The 20,909-nt window shown below is 33.2% G+C and overlaps 1 long non-coding RNA gene across 1 annotated transcript; it reads left to right on the forward strand.

Moving 5' to 3' along the window:
• Positions 1-6,667: 6,667 nt before the first annotated feature.
• Positions 6,668-14,395, forward strand: LOC136065028 (uncharacterized). Its single transcript, XR_010626673.1, has 3 exons — positions 6,668-6,746; positions 9,624-9,700; positions 13,845-14,395. It is a non-coding gene; the product is annotated as an uncharacterized LOC136065028 (long non-coding RNA).
• Positions 14,396-20,909: the final 6,514 nt, after the last annotated feature.

The raw sequence follows: 20,909 nt of genomic DNA on the forward strand, positions 1-20,909 counted from the left end.
TTTTTTTTTAATTTATATGCTGACGTGGCATTTTTTAATGTCAAAAAATATTTTTTTATTATTAATTAGGCCACGTGGACATTAAACAAATATTATTTATTATCGCCGTTTGTCACGTCAGCAATATCCGTTTCTGATGTAACGGCAAGGACCAAAACGGAACCGTTTTTCAGGATAGGGACTAAAAGCGGTAAAAATAAAATTTAGGGACTAAAATAGAAATCGCCTAAAAATGTAGGGACTAAAATGTGCTTTTCGCCTAAATTGAATTAGGGTTTATCACATGCACACACATTAAATTCAACATGCAAATTGATTGATAACATATTGAATAATGTGATATGAATGTTAGCCATCATAATCTAGAAGACCAGTTTCAACGGGCAAGGTGGGTGCCTAACACCTTCCCACCTTGTAAATAGCCTTTGAACTTAGATCAAAGGTTAGTAGATCAAATGCTTATCCATATAATTTTCAATTTCTAGATTGTAACTAGGAAACAAAGCCATGTACTTTATCTTAGATTGTATCTAGGACCAAAGCCATGTAATTTTCTTATGATTAATGTAAATTCAAATTTCAAATTAATAAAATGAGGAATTTTTCAATTATAGTTTTCTTATTTTTGAAATAATTAAATAAGTGACGACTCCATTGTAAAACCCTTAATCTAAAGGGGAAAATATAATCAGTCGAACCTCTATTTTGAGAGGCAATAACACGACTTCACTCATTCACATGAGTTTGGCCCAACATCATAAAAAAGGGCCCGGGGGCGCGGTCTTTTATAGGAAGACAAAGCGATGCTTCGATCTGAGACAACAACCAATGGAAGGGTGACATGTGTCATGAGTCATAAATTTCTTCCAAACAAACTGTTAGGATATAAGCATAGTTCACAGAGTTTGTATTGAAACCGTCGACCCTTATGTCTTCGAACCGTCATTCCAGCCTCGAACCGTCACACCATGGGTCCTTCTGCTCAAGGATGACGAACCCATGGGATGAAGGGGCAACTGAAAAGGAAAAATATAGGCTGACGGATCCCTATGAAGTGGACCGAATGATTCATCATCCATGGGCCGGTGAGGGATAGTTCATTATGCGTAAGACCTATTGTGGACGGAGCCATCATGGACGGTCACAACATAGATGGATAAATTGTCCATATGGCAGTTAGAAACCCTAGATGAGAAATACTTGCAGCGCACACCATAGACTCCTAAAGTAAATAGAGTCCTAGCGCAAAGAGGATTCCAAAAGCTGCACTCATTAATAAAGATCTTCTTTGTAAGGAAAAGACTTGTCTATCACGTTTAGGACTGCTTAGGAGGATTCCTATAAGGAAAGGATTTCGACTCCAAGGAAAAGAGGTCAACCTTCGACTACTATAAAATCCCCAATACTCTCATAAATCGAGGTATGCATAATTAACCCCTCTCTAACACTCTAGAGTTGCGAGAAGTTCTAACTTGACCTTCAGAGGGTACTTGGCCGGCACCACACCGGTGCTCTTTGTAGGTCTTCTCTTTTTTGTTATGCAGGTGACATTTCGAGTGTGCGAGTATCGTGTGATTCACTAGTGATTTTTTGGCATCATCACCAAACAAGAAAAACCCCTTAAATAGTATAGTATAGATAATACTTGATACATATTGTAGTATAGGTCGTAATATATGTAAATAGTCAGCGTCTAAGGTAGATTATGCTTTGCTTTCTTAAATAAATATTGAAGTTTATCAAAAGGAAGTAAATTTTTTTGGTAGGGGGAGGTGGGAGTTTAAAAACAACTTTTTGAACATGCAAAATTGAAAATACAGATAATGTTTTCGCAATGCACATTTTTAGGACATCAATTCCTAAAACCATCAAGCATTTGCTTAATGACAAAAATATCAACTTGAAAACTGCATAGTTACCCTCACCTCATTGACTCTCTAGCACTAGCCACTTCTTAGCGTAAGCTGCAGTGAGGCAATGGAGAACGTTGACGCAACAAAACGCAAGAATGAGTAGAATCCCATACACCATACTCTCCACAAAAACAAGCTTAGGGAATTCTAGGCTTTTGCCCTTATTTAAAAAATAAATAAAAAATAGCAACTTGTCCCTGTTTTGAAACTATTTAAGTCCATGTCTTTGTTTTGAAACTCGATATTCTTAAAATTGAATTTCAATGTAAAACTCGATTGGTTTAAAATCGAGTTATGCCAAATGAAACTTAAAAAAAAAAATTTGTGGCACTCGAGTTCATGGAGCTCAAGTTCTATTAAAGGAACTCGAGTTCCATAAATTTTTTTCTCCCCAAAACAGGGACATATTGCTAGATTTTTTAAAAAAGAAGGGCAAAAGCCTAGAATCCCCAACAAACTTAATCGCTTGTTTGTGAGCTCCGCAAACTACTTTGCTTGAAAGAGACATCTAGTGGATGGAAAATATTGACATTAATATAAAACTTTGGATATGCTAAAAAAAAAGTAGTAGATCTCTCATCTCTCAAATGGGCTTGTCACATGTCAAGTTCGAATTTCTTTGGATGTAATATTTGTATAAGGGATAATTTTGTAGAGTTAAGAAAGATCAAATTGCTCACATGTCCCAAACGTGTGAAAAAAAAAGTTAAATCTTGATAGAACCATAATAATTTAATTTTTATCCAAAATTTAGGGCACAACTGTAGCAATTGAAATCTTATAGATTAAATTGAGATATGACAAATCACAAGGAAAAAGTTATAATTTATCTTAAAAATCGTTAGATTTCATTGTGTCTTTAAGTAGTACTTTAAGGACACATATTGAAAAATAATTTATATTTATGTTTGCTTTTGTTTGATTTGGGGCTAGTAAAAGTGATTCACGTGAATGATAAAAAAAAAAAAAAAAAAAAAGACACACACACACAAAAATATTCGTGTCATTAATTTATGATTTAGATGCACAAATTCATTATAATGAAGTATATAATTTTCTTAATATTTGTACATAATTTAATATGTTTATTAAAATATTATTTAATATATATTAAATGCAAGTTAAAATATAGTTATTATTGTCATTGTAAAACATGGGAATTATCATAAACTCTTGGCAATGATATGATGCGTGACATTTATACAACCAACCTATAATTTCTTTCCTCAAAAGAAGTATCATAGACCCTTTTATATTTATATATGGAAAATGNTGAGTGACAGAGGCAAGAAGAAGAGTTGAGACGAAGCGTTTTGATTAATGAAGTCACACGGGCCACACGTGTGAAAGAACGCAAAATTTAGTTAGAGAGGAAGCTAGCTGTCAAATTGTAATTGGCTAATTAGTTGAAAAACAGTTAGTTAGTTTTAGCGCCTGAAGTAATGCTCTGGTTTGGGATTGTATATAAATAGCTTAGTTGGTAATTATATTTTGATCAATTCATTTTGTACCATTCATTCAATTAATGAGAATTACAATTTTTCTCTATTCTTTGTTATTTTACATAAGAACACATAAATCAAAAGAGAAGGAAGATGGGTCTTACCTGAGAAAGAAATTCTAGAGCTTGAAAACTTGGAAGAAAAGAGCTCGGAGAAGAAAGAAAATAGAAAGAGAAGAAAAAAGAAGAGGGAAGCTTTTAAAGCAGCCCTAAATAAAGCCGCACGGGAAAACCAAGGGAAGCGTCAGAACACATTCCCACGTCCACCCAATGAATGGCCAACAAGTGTCCACAATCTGACTAACAACATTTCGTCGCATTAAATGCAAAAGGAATGAAACATCAAGGGATATAGCAAGCCAAAAGTCAAGGCGACCACTAATATTCCTTCATTCATATAGAAAATAAAGATGATCACAGAATCGAGGCAATTGATGGAATGAGAATTAACATCATCCAAAGATAAGGTTTGGATTAGGTTCAGTGCTTCCAATGCACTGAATGTTGTTAGATTGTGACACATGTTCATTTTTGGATACATGTTACTATCTAACCGAGTCCAATGCTATTGGACATTAGACCTAAACTGCTCCCCCAAAGATATTATGAAAATGCATCTAATGAACATTAATGGTTTGACTGTTACCAATAGAGGCAATTTAGTAGAAGATCGTTGGGAACACCATGAATGACCATTTATGACCCCAAGATGTTACGAATGCCATAAAGGAGCACATTGAAAGTGCTCCAAATGACTAAATGAGAAGAGGCTATATAAACCTCCACATAAGTAAGAGAAAGGTACACACATACATTATTCAAAAACTAGAACACTCTCTTATATCATTTACACAACAATCCTTGATATCTAATTGTGGCATAGAAGGGTGTTTGGCAAGCATCACACTAGTGTTCAGATCAAAGCCGCTCATCCTTTTGTTGCAAGTGGTGTTTGATATTCCAAATCTACTTGGACAAGGAATTCAACTGACGATTCTAGGTATCATCACCCACCATTCGTGCATTTGGGGCAAGATGACTAGACCTCATTGTAACAGTGGCATTGTTAGCGCAAGTTCAAGTCCAACCTCCCTCCTAAATGCAAAATCCATGGTAAGTGTTGATTGCAAATTATGTTTCATTTCTGTTTGTCATCTGAAACAAAGACCCAATTCGACAAGTCAAAGATGGATCCTAGCCCAAGCTTCTGATTACAAAAAGCCCAAGCAACCAAATTGTGAGCAAAAGAATTTACATTTCCTACTAATAAGAGGTAGACCAAGAGCAGTTAAGTTTTCCTAACAAAAGCTTTATATTTTCAATATCTGAGGAGATGACCCAATAAGGCTTTTCTTCATTCTCTTTCAAGGGTTCAGAACATTTACAGCATCTCCTTCCAGAATACTATTTGAGAAGTTTGATAATTTGATTAGGCAAAATTGACAGCCTCAATTTCAAGTTTGAGAAGGCCCAATTTAAAGTAATGTGGACAGCCGAACTTTTCGAGGCCCAATTCAAAAATCGGAAGAACTGAAAGTTGCATTGCATGTACTTGAGTTGAGAGGTGAAAAGAAGAAAATCGCAGGCCCAACTACAAAACCAAATACCAAAGAAAGGACGAAAGAGAAATGGTACCTGTTAAAAAGATTCCATATCCATAAACCTAAAATCATCTACCTAGCTAGGTAGATGATTTTGAGTATAGGTCTATGGAAGTTTATGACTATAGCCATAAACTTATGTCGCATTGTCTTATATTATATTAATCCAAGTGGGTTGAGTCATGGGATGGAACTTCCAATAATGACACAATTGAGTGGACTCAAGTCTTCTTCTTCCTTTTTTTTAAGTAAGTGGATGTGGATGGACTCAATCTACGCCAATGATATAAATATATGACCACCAGGTAAAAAACCAATTATTCAACTTCATACAAATAAATAAATATATATATATATATATATTGCGGCAGTGAGCCAAGTGATTTGTCAATATTATCGTACATGTCTTAGCTAGCTAGAGGCGACTTCCATATACTTATTAAGTGATTTTTTTTTTCCTTAAAAAAAAGCGATTATTCATGCAAACATTAGCATTTTATATATGTTGTTCCAGAAAATCAAATCACTAAGTTTTGCTACAACGTGGGATGCGACATATATATATATATATATATATGTATTGAGAAAGGAGTTGAATATTATTAAAAAGTATGGGATGAATTTAAGAGAAACTTTCATTTGGTCTTATTATATATATATATATATTGATATCAACCAGAAAAAAAGAGAGCATTACAGAGGTGATGGCTGAGGCCATTTGTAGTGTATTGGAACACTGGAAGCCATATCAGCCATAATATTTACATTACCAAGCACAAAATTTGGAATCCAAAGGAAAGAAAAACTCATACCCTGTTGCTTTAAAGATAGAATATCCGCAACCAAAGTTTTTTCTTCCCAACCTGGATATTTACCCTTGTTTAAAGACTGAACTAGCTATTTACTGCTGCTCAAAACCAAAATCTGGTTGAGGTGGAGCCTATTAGCTCGCGCTGCCGCTTCTGGATATTTAGACTATAATGGCATCCCCTTTTCATATATTATCATCTACCTTTTCCCCTTTTCACAATTCCATACGTAAGGTTTTTTTTTTTTTTTTTTTGAGAATCATTCCATACGTCAGTTTAGAGAAAGCAGAACTACTCATCCACCACTCGGGCACTATTAATCATTATTATTGATGTATAACTTTTCAATTCTTTGGATTTAAACGAGAACACCTGGCTGAATCTCTTCCATTTTAAAGTGAGCTAGTTACATTTAAATTAATTGTCATTAGTTTGGTTTTTTTAACTTATTATCATAGCCCGCCTCATTAGCTTCAGTACTATTTTGAAGAACGTGTGTCTGTTCTCTCCATATGTTCTTTAAATAATATAACTAGGGTTGAACTTTAACTTCAATATTTTAATAAAAGATGGAAATCAGAAGGGTAAAGGAACAATTCAGATCGTTCTTGCTCAACCACATATATTCCAGAAAGTATAAAAGTTGAAGATAAACATATATAAATTATATAATGACGTGCTTTAATTTCTGCCTTGCTCTCAAATCCCACCCAAGATGTTAGTGACAATAAAAAAATATTGAGCCAAATCAATGCTACGTTGTTGCTTTCAAGGGTGTTTTAGTAAACCGACACATCCAGCTATTCGCTATAAATAGACTAAATAACCCAACCTCGCTCTTACATCCAGAGTTGCTATAAATACATCCTGATTTGCTCAGCGGCCAGGGTTTTGTCGCAGCTCTCTCAGTCTCCCACATTAGGTTCGATCTCTCTCTGCCTTTTAACTGATCTGTTTTTCTTTATGTTTTAACGTTAATAGGTTATGATATTATTTTCTTTTCTTTAAAAACTAATTATTTGGATGGTTTAGATTGTTAATATTGTTATTGTTGTTCCATATCTGTGAAGTATCTATCGAAAGCTTTCGGCTTGAGCTTCTAACACTGTAGCTATATCCCCTTTTTTTTTTTTTGTTTGATTGCTTCTAGATCTGATTACAAAAATCATTAAAATATTTTGGTTTTGGTCTCATATTTTAGCTGGGATTTTGGTGTTTTAATTATTATGGTATACGTATTTTGGGATGAACTTTGTTTGGTTTTTCGGTATCACTTATAATTATGTTTGATTGTTTTATTTTGGGTCAAGTTTGTACTTGATGATTTTTTTTGTGAACATAAGATATTATAATTTTGTACCATGAGATATTATCTGATATATTGGTTCATGGGTCTCTGTGTTTTAATGGAACTATATTTTGAGACGCTCGGTTTTGATAATTCATCAAAAGTTATTATGTGAATATATTTTTTGTCATTCCTAAACTTTTTATGGGAAAAGGTTTTTCATTTTTTTTTTTTTGTGTAAATAATACAACTTTTAACTTTTCTGGAAACAATATTTCTCAATTCTCAAAAAAAAAAAAAAACTTTTCTGAAAATAATATTAATTAATGATAATATATATATATAAAATAACCTAAAAAAAACGGATTGCCGCAAGATATATTTTATTATGCAATACTCCACTGACTGTCTGCAGGTTGGAATTATGGATGCAGTTGAACTATGCATTAGAATAAAGGTAATTCCCTAATATGATTAGTGGTGGCAATGGAATTTTCTTGGATAAACAGTTGACTTAATTATATTGAAATCTTTTTTTAACAATAAAGCCAATAAGTGCCCAACAATTACTATATCTGGGGGATCCGTAGACCCCATAAAATAGCTTGACTTGACTGACTTTTTACGTGGAAGGATCTAGTACCATAAAATTTTTTACGACTTCTTTTCCAAAACTTCACACTCTATCACATCATTGCCAACTTTGAAGAACATGGGTCATAGCAGACTCTGAAAGGTAAAGCAAGACTTTTTAATGTAATCATGATCAGGACCCACTTAATTATGAAAACGAATCAATTTAATTCATTATTCAAACCGATAACATCGGCAGTATCAATTAATTCCTTATTTATACCGACAACATGCGATTCGACATGTCAGCAAAAAGGTGGATTAGTAGGGATTCGGATTTGGGAGCAAAACTTTAGATATTATGTGAGCGTTTATTTTATTTTATTTTTAACGTGTTTTATGATATTTTATGATATTATTTATAAGTCTTATTATATTATTTCAACTAAATAAGTGGATTTTAAATAGATTTTATAAGTGATGCAATCGGTGTAATTGATAAGATTTAAAGTTGTAAAAAATAATTTTAAATTTTAACTATTGGTAATAAAAAAGTAAAAAATGTAGTAAAAACATTATGAGAGAGAAGGTGCACACCGAAATTCAGATAGACAAAATAAATAAACAAAATTATTTATTATATTTTAAAAAAATGAATACTAAATTGGATCTTGTTAACATGTGAGCAATAGCTCTTAAAAGCGAAAAAGTTTAGCTCAATATCAATGGGTTCTTATTTTTTATTACGATAAGAGTTAGATGTAGGCGATTATGCTTATTTTTTTCTTTTTTGGAATTAGAGCACGAGCACAAAATATTTTATGAGTTTTTGGAATTAGAGCACGAGCACAAAATCACTAACTCTTATAATACTTTTTTTTAAAATAAAAATAAATTAAAGAAAAAAAAACGACACTCTATAAAAAATTGGATAAGATTCCTTTTTGACTAAATAAATGTTGTCATAAAATTAAGCATATTTGAAGTCACTAAAGGCCTCGTTTGTTATAATTGTTTAAATATCAGTTTTTAGTATTTAATTAATATTATACGTATTTTCACACACTTTTTATTCATACATACTTTAAAAAAATACATATAACGTTACTAAAAATCTTTTACCAAACAAGTCCTAAATGTTAATGTAAAAGTACAATACATTTTTTTAATAACACAATTATTTTTTTGTGTTCTATTTTATATATATACAAAACAAATTATAATCGATATACAAAGAATTTGTTTTAAATAAACCTTCAGTCCTGCGGCAATATGAGCATTGGCATTTATAGCTCATCAGATGTGCTATAATAATAATAATAATAATTACATTATTATTATTATTATTATTATTATCTAAGAGGCTACAATAGGGATATTTAAATTGATATGCCATGTGAATCCGTAATATTCTTTGACTCGATTCTTGGGATTTGTAATCTTGCCGCTTGAACTTTACGTAAAAAAATAAAATAAAATAAAATAAAATCATTAGACCAGCTGTACAGCTGACGCTTGCCCACCTCATTCGCTCATGCAACATGGTCAATTGGAACTGAGTATTGCTACTCTTACCGCCACATTTTTTTTATAAATTGTTAGGATTTTTCAAGATCACAGTTCGGTAGGAAGAAGTATACCCTATTTCAGTGTATATTTCCTCCTACTCACAGCTGTGTCAGTCTCACAGTTGGTGTGTTCTATGAGTTGTAAGTGTGAGGAAATATACACATGAATTAGGGTGTGTTTTTCCGTTCGCTAGGGGAGCTTAGAATTATTTTCTTGAATGTCTTTTCTTATATGCACCGTGAATATTTGATAATTTTATGAAACAATTATTCTTATTTCACTTCCTTTGCTCAAATACTCCCAAGTCTTCCTCTTTTATCTTTATGGCACAAAGAAACCTATTGATATCCAAGTTCTTCTTAATTGCAGAGAAAAATGAATATGCCTGAGCTACGCCTTCAATGCTTGTCCCTCGTCCTCTTCGTTGTACTTGTCCCTCATCTTCTGTAAGTTTATTCAATACCCTTCTCTGTTGTCTTTTCTTATTTTTATATGAACGAACGATTTTTGTTAAAACATGGACCAGAATACAACAACTCCAAACTCAACGTACAACTACAACAGTCCAAACCCAAGTACTAAAACAAAAGAAACAAGCTCATCAGTGCGCTAAGAAACTACAAGTTACATAAGCTACAAACGAAGTTCTAATTGGTGGATTTAAAATTTTGCATCTTCAACGGGTTATCCCCCGTTGAAATTGGTTCTATTGCAGCGGCTACAAAACTCCCAAAAATACACTGCAAAATGTTTCACAACATTTCCTTGCAACACCTTTTTTGACCGCTGCAACAGTACTGCTGGCAGCAACAATTTTCCTATTGCAGCACTTTTTAAAAACGATGCAATAAAGTTTTTGTTTTGCAACTTATTTTTGCAATGTTTATGGAATGTTGCAACAAATAAAAATTTTATAGTGGTTTTTGACAAACACTGCAATAAAGTATGTTTTACAGCATTTTTCAAAACGCTGCTAAAAGTTTCAAAAAAAAAATTAATTATAAAAAACATTTTTCCAATAATTGATTTTCTTTTAAAAATTAACATTTATCTTAGTAACTTGATTACAAATACTAGCTCATATTTAAATTGCAAATACACAAATGCTCCAAATATTGTACACATGAAAAAAAATTCCTTTATTCATATAATGTGATTACACCACCAAGTTTCACCAATTCACTATAAGTACAAATATTAGTGTTGTGAAATTCAACAATAAAATTTACATTTGTGATAAAATAATGATTTTCGTTTCAAGCTAGATGATTGATTATTGCAATGAATTGCTACTTATGTTTCTTACCTACAACACAAATTACAATAATAAAAATTAATAACGCATTCACAAAATTTATAATTCCTTCATCAAAACAACTCCAACATAAATCATGAAATAGCACCCCTGGACTCAAATCAATAAGAACAGAAACATAANAATACTCTCTCACAAGAAACAATAAGAATAGAAACTAACTACCTCTCTTTTTATCTATTTTTTCTTATGCGGCTTCACTTACTAGGTTAATAGAATTCTTGATCTCTATATGGCTTGCGGCTAGGTTTTGGAACTCTTACCAATCTACCTAAATCTACCGCAACACATACCAAGTAGTCCAAAGCAAAAGGTTTGATATAATATATATATATATATAATAGGGTAGGATACTTTTGTCGGCTAGGGAATTCTATTCCCTTCCACACGGCCCACATCAACAATATGAAAGCATGAAGTGAAACTACAAAATAACACATAATTTTAAAAAATTGAATCCCAATTTAAAAGCATGAAGTGAAACTACAAAAGAAAATCAATAAACCTAGATACCCACAAAGCTCACTTCCAAAAACACACACATAATTTCTTAATAATTCAATAAATAAATAAACTTTACCTCACTCAACAAAAGTAAAACCACAAAAATAAAAAAGGGAGATAGGCTGACAGATTGTAGAGCACTTGTTGTTGTCTCTCTCAATAAAATAAATTTATAATTAGAAAATAGGAGAGAGAGAGAGAGAGAGAGAGAGAGAGAGAGCTAAACCGCAGTGGTGTGGTATTTGTGAGTATGCCACAGCTTGAGAAAAACTTTGGTGGGAGATGAGATTTTCTTTTTTGGTGGAAGATGAGAATTTTTTTGAGAAGATAATGTAAGCTGGGATTAGGATTAAAAACTGGGGAGAGTAAAATTAGGGATTAGGCTTTTTGTTTTTTGAGAGAGAGAGAGAGAAAAAAAAAGAAAAAAAAAAAAAGATTGGGATGTTATCAAGTTACGGTGGAACGTGGGAGTGTTTTGGGGCTTTTTTTTAGTTTGAACGTGGGAGTGTTTGTTGGGATAAGAGGAGTGGAATTTGGTTTTTTTATTTATTTATTTATTTTTATTTAAATGTGAACGTGGGAGTGTTTTTTTGGCTTTGGGGATTTGAAAATTTTTTGTGCCAAATTTTTTAGGTTTTGGAATTCTAATGCCAAAAAAAAAAGTTCCTTATTGTAGCATTTTAATAAAAACCTTTTAAAAGATGCTTCAAAATACAAATAAATTAGCAACAGTCACTCTTATAAACGTTGCAATATATCTCTTTTAGTGGGTTTTTAAAAAAATAAATAAATAAATAACACTATCTATTGAAGCATTTTATTTTTTAAAAGCTGCAAACTTACAAAAGTCCACATTTTTTTTTGTAGTGTCTATTCAAGCATAACTTCACAACCTTCATTCAATCATAATTTCAATATAAGCAATCTTCTCTCTCTTATAATGAACTGTTTTCATAGTTGCATAGATCCATTGTGAGATGAAGAATATACGTATTCAACATGAGATACATGTCAGTATGTCGCCACATGGAAAATATTAGTTTTTTATTTTATAAAATCTAAAGAATAATGTTAGGGGTACATAAAATGACACAATTTTGTGTCAAAACTTGTCATATGACAAGTTTTGAGTGACTAAAGTGTGTCCTCAAATGAACCCATCTTCGTACATCTACTACTTACAACTCGCCACGTAACGAGTTGTGGCATAAAATTATATCATTTTATATAACGCTAGCATTTCTTATCTAAATAAAAGAATACCTTACTCTAGAGATGGCAAAATAAGCTCAAACCCATTTGCCCATCCATTCTAATTAAACCCAAACCCACCCAATTATTAGGTGGGTTAAATGGGCATCAACCTAATTAGACCCAGTGATTATTGGGTTTTAACTAAAAACCCATTGAGACCCATTTAGCCCAAAAACAATATACCAAATTCAACCCAGCTCTTCCTTTTTTTTTTTTTTTTTTTTTTTTTTTTTTTTTTTTTTTTTTTTTCCCAGCTAGAGGAGTGACACGCGTGGTTGATATTGCCGGCGCCAGTGTCGTTCTCTGTGTAGACAACGTCGTTGTGCTCACCGAGGACAACTTCAATAAGGAGGTCGGTCAAGATTGCGATGCTCTCGTTGAGTTCTACACTCCCTGGTACCAGAAACTCTCTCTCTCTCTCTCAATTCTCTGTTTGGTTGCACAGAAAATTCAGTTTCCTCAAGAACCAAATAGAAAACTAGATTAGCGTTAGCTGTATGTAGTGTTTGATGAGTTCTTCATTGTGTTGTTGAATTTTAAATGATCGTTTTAGCAATCTATGTGTTTGATGAGCTCGTCTCTGATTTGTTGGAGAAATGATGAGATTGACTGTGAGCGATGGGAGATTTGTGGATTTTGAGCTCAATAATGCTATATTTGAATCAAATTCTCTCTCTCTCTTTAATTCTCTATTTTGTTTCTAGAAAAATTAGTTTTCTCAGGAACCAAACGAAAACTATATGTTGGTTTTAGTTCTATATAGTTCTGCGTTATTGAGATTTTTAGGTTTGTTTAGTTATGAGCTCATTAACCGTGTGATTGGAGCATTTTGTGGATATTAACGGTGTGTGATTGGAGATCTGTGGTTTTTCAGCTCAATATTGCTATATATGAATCTTTCTGTGTGTAATTCTCTATTTGGCTGCTGAGAAAATCTAGCATTATCAATTTTCTCCTAGACGAAATTGCTAATTTCCTAACCATTGGATCATTGTTTTTACACATGTCACTTATCTATTTTGGTAATTTTGATAATTTGATAATTGGATAATTAAGCTGAGGTTTACCAATAATAATTGAGTTGGGTTTTATTTGAGTTAGATGCAATTAGTTAAATAAATTTTAATGGATAAATAAGTTTTATATACCCAACTCAATTATGCCCACTCCAAATCTACTTATTTGACACCCCTACCTTACCCTATGATTAGTGACAATTCGTGAGATGGCATAGCAGTTGATAGTTATATGACTTATATCTTTTTTTCATCTATCATAGTTGACTATTCAACGAAAATCAATTACTTTTGTATTGTGTATCTTTCCACTAGACCCAGCGAGTCCACATCAGAATAAAGCATCCACAACGAACTTATAACAGTTTTAGTTAAAAGAAATTCTAAATTTTTTTTTTTTTAAATATATATACCAAACTATCTTTCTCTGTTTAATTTTTTGCGTGAGCTTTATTCTAATATTGTTTGTTTTTTTGTTTGTTTGTTTTTTTTTTTTTTTAGATCTGAAGCTCGGCCTCTGAATCCAAGCATGGAGGTGGAGGGGAGGAAGAAGCAGTCCTTATCTAGGTCAACTGTTGAAGCACTGGTCAAAGAGCAATATGTAGCCAATAAAGGAGAGACTCCAGGTCCAAGAGGTCCGCCAGTTCTGTATGCCACTCCTCCTCACGCCGGAAACCATGAGATGCATATGAGTGCTGGTCAGATGGTTCATGGTGGTGAATATGTTACACTGAAAAAAGGTCCAGTCCCACCTTCTGCCCCTAATCCAACCATACCATGATGCCATTGGCAAACCCTAATAAGCTGCGTAGTGCTGCAAAATATCCAATTTCTAGCTGTGCATCAAACTTGTTGGCTTTGATGCTGTTTCTCTAGAACATGGGTTTTCTTTTTTAAAATGTACGTGTATATGGTTGTGTGTATTAGTATCTATCCCTAATGAAAGGGGTGCAACAACAAGTATGAAATAAACGCTATGCATCCTTTTATTATTCCTATAACATTTCGTTTTCATATTCCTTTTCGCAAGTAATTAGTCAATGATTAAGGTATCCCAATGCTTTTTTGACTGAAAAAACAACACCTATAAGTATTTCATTATTCCCTGTAATGTTTCGTTTTATGTTCTGGGAAAAAAAATGTTATATGTTATTTCTCTAGTCTCTTTCAATGGCTGACCAGGCACCGTACGCGCTATATGTTGATGAAGCTTAAGCTACTGTGGTAGTAGTGCTACTGTGGGACACTGGTACTGTAATTCACCAATGCATGAATAAATATATCAATCTCATAAAAAAGAAATGAATAAATAAATATATCAATACTTATGTGATCTGACGTTTGTGGTACACGACGGGCGAGACAGTCGATGCGTTTTTTACTAGGCCATGCACTACAATTTTATCAAACAAAACAAAGAGATTTTGTGGTTTATTTGAATATCGCTTATTGTTGAAAATTAAAAATTAAAAATTAAAAATATTGTAATAAAATAATTTTTAAATGTACAAATAGTATCGTGAGACTCAATTTTAAAGTTTTTTTTTGCTGAAAAAAGTATTTGCAGATTCTGTGAACCGTGCATGAGACTCACTAAAAATGCTAAACGTTGAGTTTTCAGTAACATCCAAACGTGCACTTAAAAAGAGAGAAAAAAAAAAAGAAAAAAAAAAAGAACACAAAACAAAACAGTGAGAGGAAGGGAGAAAGAGAGAGAGTTTCGAAGGCATTGCTGTGACTACCACTGGTTTGGAGAGATTAGATTTTTGATTGGAAGTTGCAACGGACGACAAGGGCGAAAATTTTGACTCACATTTGGCGACTTGTGGAGGCAAATTATCGGAGATTTATTGTGTGTTTGGATGCGGATTAAAATTATAAATTATTTCACTATTCAACTTATTTTTGCTACTATTCATAGGTCTCATTGAACTTTTTGACACTATTCATGAGCTCTGCTGTACTATTTTAATTAATTTTTACCTTTATCTAAAGTACTTTCAGCAATAAATTTTTAGTTATAACAAAATAAACGGTATCTAAACAGAGCCTTAGTTAGATCTTAAAGGGATGGTAATTTTGAATACTTCCCCCCAATCAAAAGGCAGATTATTCCACACAAAGTAATGTCATCTTGTACAATGGAAAGAGAAATGAAGGGTAGTCTAGCAAACTATCTATCAAATAGAGATAAAAAGAAAGTGATACGAATCTTAACACGAATTCTCTCTAAATTACTAGAAATAAATTGAGATTTAAAAAGAAAGAAAAAAGCTTGGGAAACTTCCACCTTTAGTATATATATCATTAAGCATGCAAGTGTCGTTTATGAGAATGGTCTTCACCAGCTACGCAATCTTCCTTTCCCACCAAAGCTTTTTATGCTTCTTCTCAGTTCTCAGAGCTAAGGGAATTCTGTGGATAAGAAATAGTAGCAATCGGAGCATGCATGCAACCTCGCTTCACGTTTTCAGGTGCTTAAAACTTTCTTCTTGAACATGGGCCTTAAATTTTGTACATTGACCACTTCAATTTCCATATCCAAGTCCAAGGTCCAATATGCTCTACATTAGAATTATTAGCAAGTGCATTAAAACCCAGCCCACCTTCCCTGCCACTAACGTGGTGAGGATATTATCTATGATAGATAGTTACAATTAATTAACCATTTATTTTTATTCCTTATGGCAAGTGAATACTATTCTCGCATTTATAAAATAAAAAATAATACTAATCTCACAAACTCCAAGATTTGGATATATATATATATATATATGTTAGAATTATCAGAAGAAGAAGAAGAATTATTCAAGTCAAGAAGAGCTCGAAGACAAAGTGAACTGCAAATTAAAAGAGACCAAAACGACTGTAGTTTAGAGTTTATTTTGATAAACGACTTGTAGCTTATTGTATGTAGTAGTTATAATAAATTGCCACATTTTTGGCACGTGCTGGTTCAGTTAGGTAGATAGATTGTTAGTTTTCCTGTTATTATCTGTTACTTTTCTCTGCCATGTATATATTAGCCAGAGCTTGTATCTATTCAACACACTTAATACAATCAGATTTTCTAAAGTCTAAATCTTGATATGGTATCAGAGAAAAAATTCTAGGGTTCACTAAATCCCAAATTTTTTTCTTTTTCTTTCTCTCATAGAAGCTTGAAGTACATCAATGGCTACTACGGCCAATACTTCTATTTTTGAGACTATTCCTTTCTCACAAGATTCATCTATGGCAAATCATGATCTTCTGTTTTTGCATCATGGAGAAAGTCCTGGTGCAGTGCTTGCGTCTCAACCACTATTTGGTGAAAATTACCCAAATTGGGCTTGGTCAATCCGAAAAGTTTTGCTTGCCAATAATAAATTGTGTTTCATTGATGGCACCTTGATCTTAAATTCTCCATTGGTGAATATACCATCAACAATCCAAGCTTGGATTTGTTCAAATAACATGGTTGGTACCTGGATCATCAACTCAGTTTCACCTAAGATTCAAGCTAGCTAGTATTATTTACACGGATACAACTTAGGAGATTTGGAATGACATTAGAGAAAGATTCTTTATCGCAATTGAAAGTTCGGATTTGTGCAAAAACACAAGAGTTTGTTCAAACCCCCAATTAAAATTACAGCTAGCTAGCTTTTACTCTAACCTATACAAAGTGTGGAATTAGAGTAAATGAGCGTAAAGAATCGTTATCACTACCCTAAGCTATATTCATCAATTATTAACAATAAGAGGAAAGCTTAAAGAGTAGGGAAGAGAGATGCAAACATAATATAACACCGAGACGTGTCATTAAAAAGGAAATCGAAGAACTCGGCGAAAAACCTCTCCGCGACTATCCAAGTTGAAATTGATCCACTAGAGAATAAAGTTGGAGTATACGAATAACAAAAGACCCTCCAAGCCTAGTCTACCCCATGTACTTGAGCCCTCCAAGCTTATGCTACCAATTGACTTCTCGAAACCTTGTCTTCTCTAGCTTTTTGGATCCCGCAATTCAGTCTGATTGCATCCGCCAATGAATGGCTTCTTCCAATACTTCCTAGCAGCACCAAAATCTCACTTTACACTCAAGATTGGTGTGGTAAGTGTTTAGGCTAGCAATCTTTCAAAGATATAGAGATGGAGAGGTAGGAGTTGAGAAAAACCACAAGGAAATTTGTAAATGATTGTGGTTATAACAATGTTTAACTCTCAAGAGTATTTTCTAGGATTTTCTCTCTAAAAAGCACTCCTTACAATTTATGGGTAACGAGGGTATATATAGTGTGGGTAAAGACATGGTAAAGCAAAACATAAATTTTTGCCAAACAGAAAATTTTGCGGGTCCTTTGCGGGTTGACCTTACCCGCGGGACACTCGCGAAAACATACAGCCTGGCATGACCCTACATGTGGCTCTTTTCACGAGTAAGATTCTTACAAGACAGTCGTGAAAACCACTTGTTCATCCTTTGAAGTTTGAGTCTTCACTGATCTCTCACACTCATCCCTTAACATTAATCCCACATACATACAAGGAAATTGATTGAAGAAATTACAATCAAATTTGGCATGAAATTAAAGCCAACACAACATAGTTGAAAATCACAACTTTAAAATCTCCTCCTTTGGCTCTTCCGTGACAAAACCCTTAAACAGACTCTAGACTTAAACGTGAGTTTGGGAACATAGGTAAAACTCACTCACACCTAATTCTAGAAGCTGTTAAGCACTTGCACCGTATGCACCTGTATCTTGAAACACTTGCATATACAACAAACTTTCATTAAGTTCATGACAAGTAGAACACAAGGTATGTATAAGGAACAAGTAAAAAGCGATTAAGATACCAAATGAAATGTAAGCTATAAAGTATAACTTGATCAAACATGAACAGTCATTAAGAAATGACCACAATGAACATTTATCAAGTAAATAATCATCTAGACATGCAATGCAATTAAGAGCAATACTAAAATCAGTTGCATGTCCAACAAACACATGATGCATTAAAGAGACTACGTCTATAAGTAATAGAAAGCAATAAGCATCAAGAAACAGCTATAACAACCAAGGTACAAAATAGTATTAAAGAAAACTAAGTTTTAAACTAAAGTACTTGAAAACTTTAAACGAAAGCATAGTAAATATCCAAAAGCTATAAAAACTTAAAGTAAACTAGAAATCACCAAAATAAACCAATGTATACTAAAAATATGCTCCCCCTCAAGTTGTACTCCCCCTCAAACTACTCCCCCCTTTTGACTGGAATGGCTAAAGAGACTAGAATGTATTGGACTCTAAATCTAACTTCGGCTTTGGCTTCCTCATGATGTCATCAATTTGAGACAAGAGGGCAGTGATCTGGCCTTCAAGGTAGGTGAATTTGAGATGTGGAGTGGCTGATATGTGAAGCTAGCATTACATGCAACTTTTCAACCCTTCCGATTAGATGATTAAGGCGATTGGGTGCTCTTGCACGCACATGGGAAGAAGGTTGCGCAGTGTCCTCCGAAATTGAAGTGAAGTGCTCAATTTCCTCTTCAGTGTCTCCTCCTTATTTAGCAACATCATCTCTTGGAATTTGAGAGACACCAATAGACGGTCTAGGAATATGGGCTTTGCTACGGATCATGGTCTGCGCACTAGTAAATATATCTCTTGTAGTGGGTTTTTTTTTTTTTTTAAAAAAAAAAAAAAAACATTACAATAACACTATCTATTGAAGCATTTTATTTTTTAAAAGCTGCAAACCTACAAAAGTCCTTTTTTTTTTTTGTAGTATCTATTCAAGCATAACTTCACAACCTTCATTCAATCATAATTTCAATATAAGCAATCTTCTCTCTCTTATAATGAACTGTTTTCATAGTTGCATAGATCCATTGTGAGATGAAGAATACACGTATTCAACATGAGATACATGTCAGTATGTCGCCACATGGAAAATATTAGTTTTTTTTTTTTTTTTTTTAAATCTAAAGAATAATGTTAGGGGTACATAAAATGACACAATTTTGTGTCAAAACTTGTCATATGACAAGTTTTGAGTGGCTAAAGCGTGTCCTCAAATGAACCCATCTTCGTACATCTACTACTTACAACTCGCCACGTAACGAGTTTTGGCATAAAATTATATCATTTTATATGACGCTAGCATTTCTTATCTAAATAAAAGAATACCTTACTCTAGAGATGGCAAAATAAACTCAAACCCATTTGCCCATCCATTCTAATTAAACCCAAACCCACCCAAATATTAGGTGGGTTAAATGGGCATCAACCTAATTAGACCCAGTGATTATTGGGTTTTAACTAAAAACCCATTGAGACCCATTTAGCCCAAAAAAAATATACCAAATTCAACCCAGCTCTTCCCAAAAAAAAAAAAAAAAACCCAGCTAGAGGAGTGACACGCGTGGTTGATATTGCCGGCGCTAGTGTCGTTCTCTGCTTAGACAACGTCGTTGTGCTCACCGAGGACAACTTCGATAAGGAGGTCGGTCAAGATTGCGACGCTCTCGTTGAGTTCTACACTCCCTGGTACCAGAAACTCTCTCTCTCTCTCAATTCTCTGTTTGGTTGCACAGAAAATTCAGTTTCCTCAAGAACCAAATAGAAAACTAGATTAGCGTTAGCTGTATGTAGTGTTTGATGAGCTCGTCTCTGATTTGTTGGAGAAATGATGAGATTGACTGTGAGCGATGGGAGATTTGTGGATTTTGAGCTCAATAATGCTATATTTGAATCAAATTCTCTCTCTCTTTAATTCTCTATTTTGTTTCTAAAAAAATTAGTTTTCTCAGGAACCAAACGAAAACTATATGTTGGTTTTAGTTCTATATAGTTCTGGGTTATTGAGATTTTTAGGTTTGTTTAGTTATGAGCTCATTAAGCGTGTGATTGGAGCATTTTGTGGATATTAACGGTGTGTGATTGGAGATCTGTGGTTTTTCAGCTCAATATTGCTATATATGAATCTTTCTGTGTGTAATTCTCTATTTGGTTGCTGAGAAAATCTAGCATTATCAATTTTCTCCTAGACGAAATTGCTAATTTCCTAACCATTGGATCATTGTTTTTACACATGTCACTCAATCTATTTTGGTAATTTTGATAATTGGGTAATTGGATAATTAAGCTGAGGTTTACCAATAATAATTGAGTTGGGTTTTATTTGAGTTAGATGCAATTAGTTAAATAAGTTTTAATGGGTAAATAAGTTTTATATACCCAACCCAATTATGCCCACTCCAAATTCACTTATTTGACACCCCTACCTTACCCTATGATTAGTGACAATTCGTGAGATGGCATAGCAGTTGATAGTTATATGACTTATATCTTTTTTTCATCTATCATAGTTGACTATTCAACGAAAATCAATTACTTTTGTATTGTGTATCTTTCCACTAGACCCAGCGAGTCCAAATCAGGATAAAGCATCCACAATGAACTTATAACAGTTTTAGTTAAAAGAAATTCTAAATTTTTTTTTTTTTTAAATATATATACCAAACTATCTTTCTCTGTTTAATTTTTTGCGTGAGCTTTATTCTAATATTGTTTGTTT

The sequence above is a fragment of the Quercus suber genome, unplaced genomic scaffold (assembly GCF_002906115.3).
Source record: "Quercus suber isolate HL8 unplaced genomic scaffold, Cork oak 2.0 scaffold_25, whole genome shotgun sequence".
NCBI lineage: Eukaryota > Viridiplantae > Streptophyta > Magnoliopsida > Fagales > Fagaceae > Quercus > Quercus suber.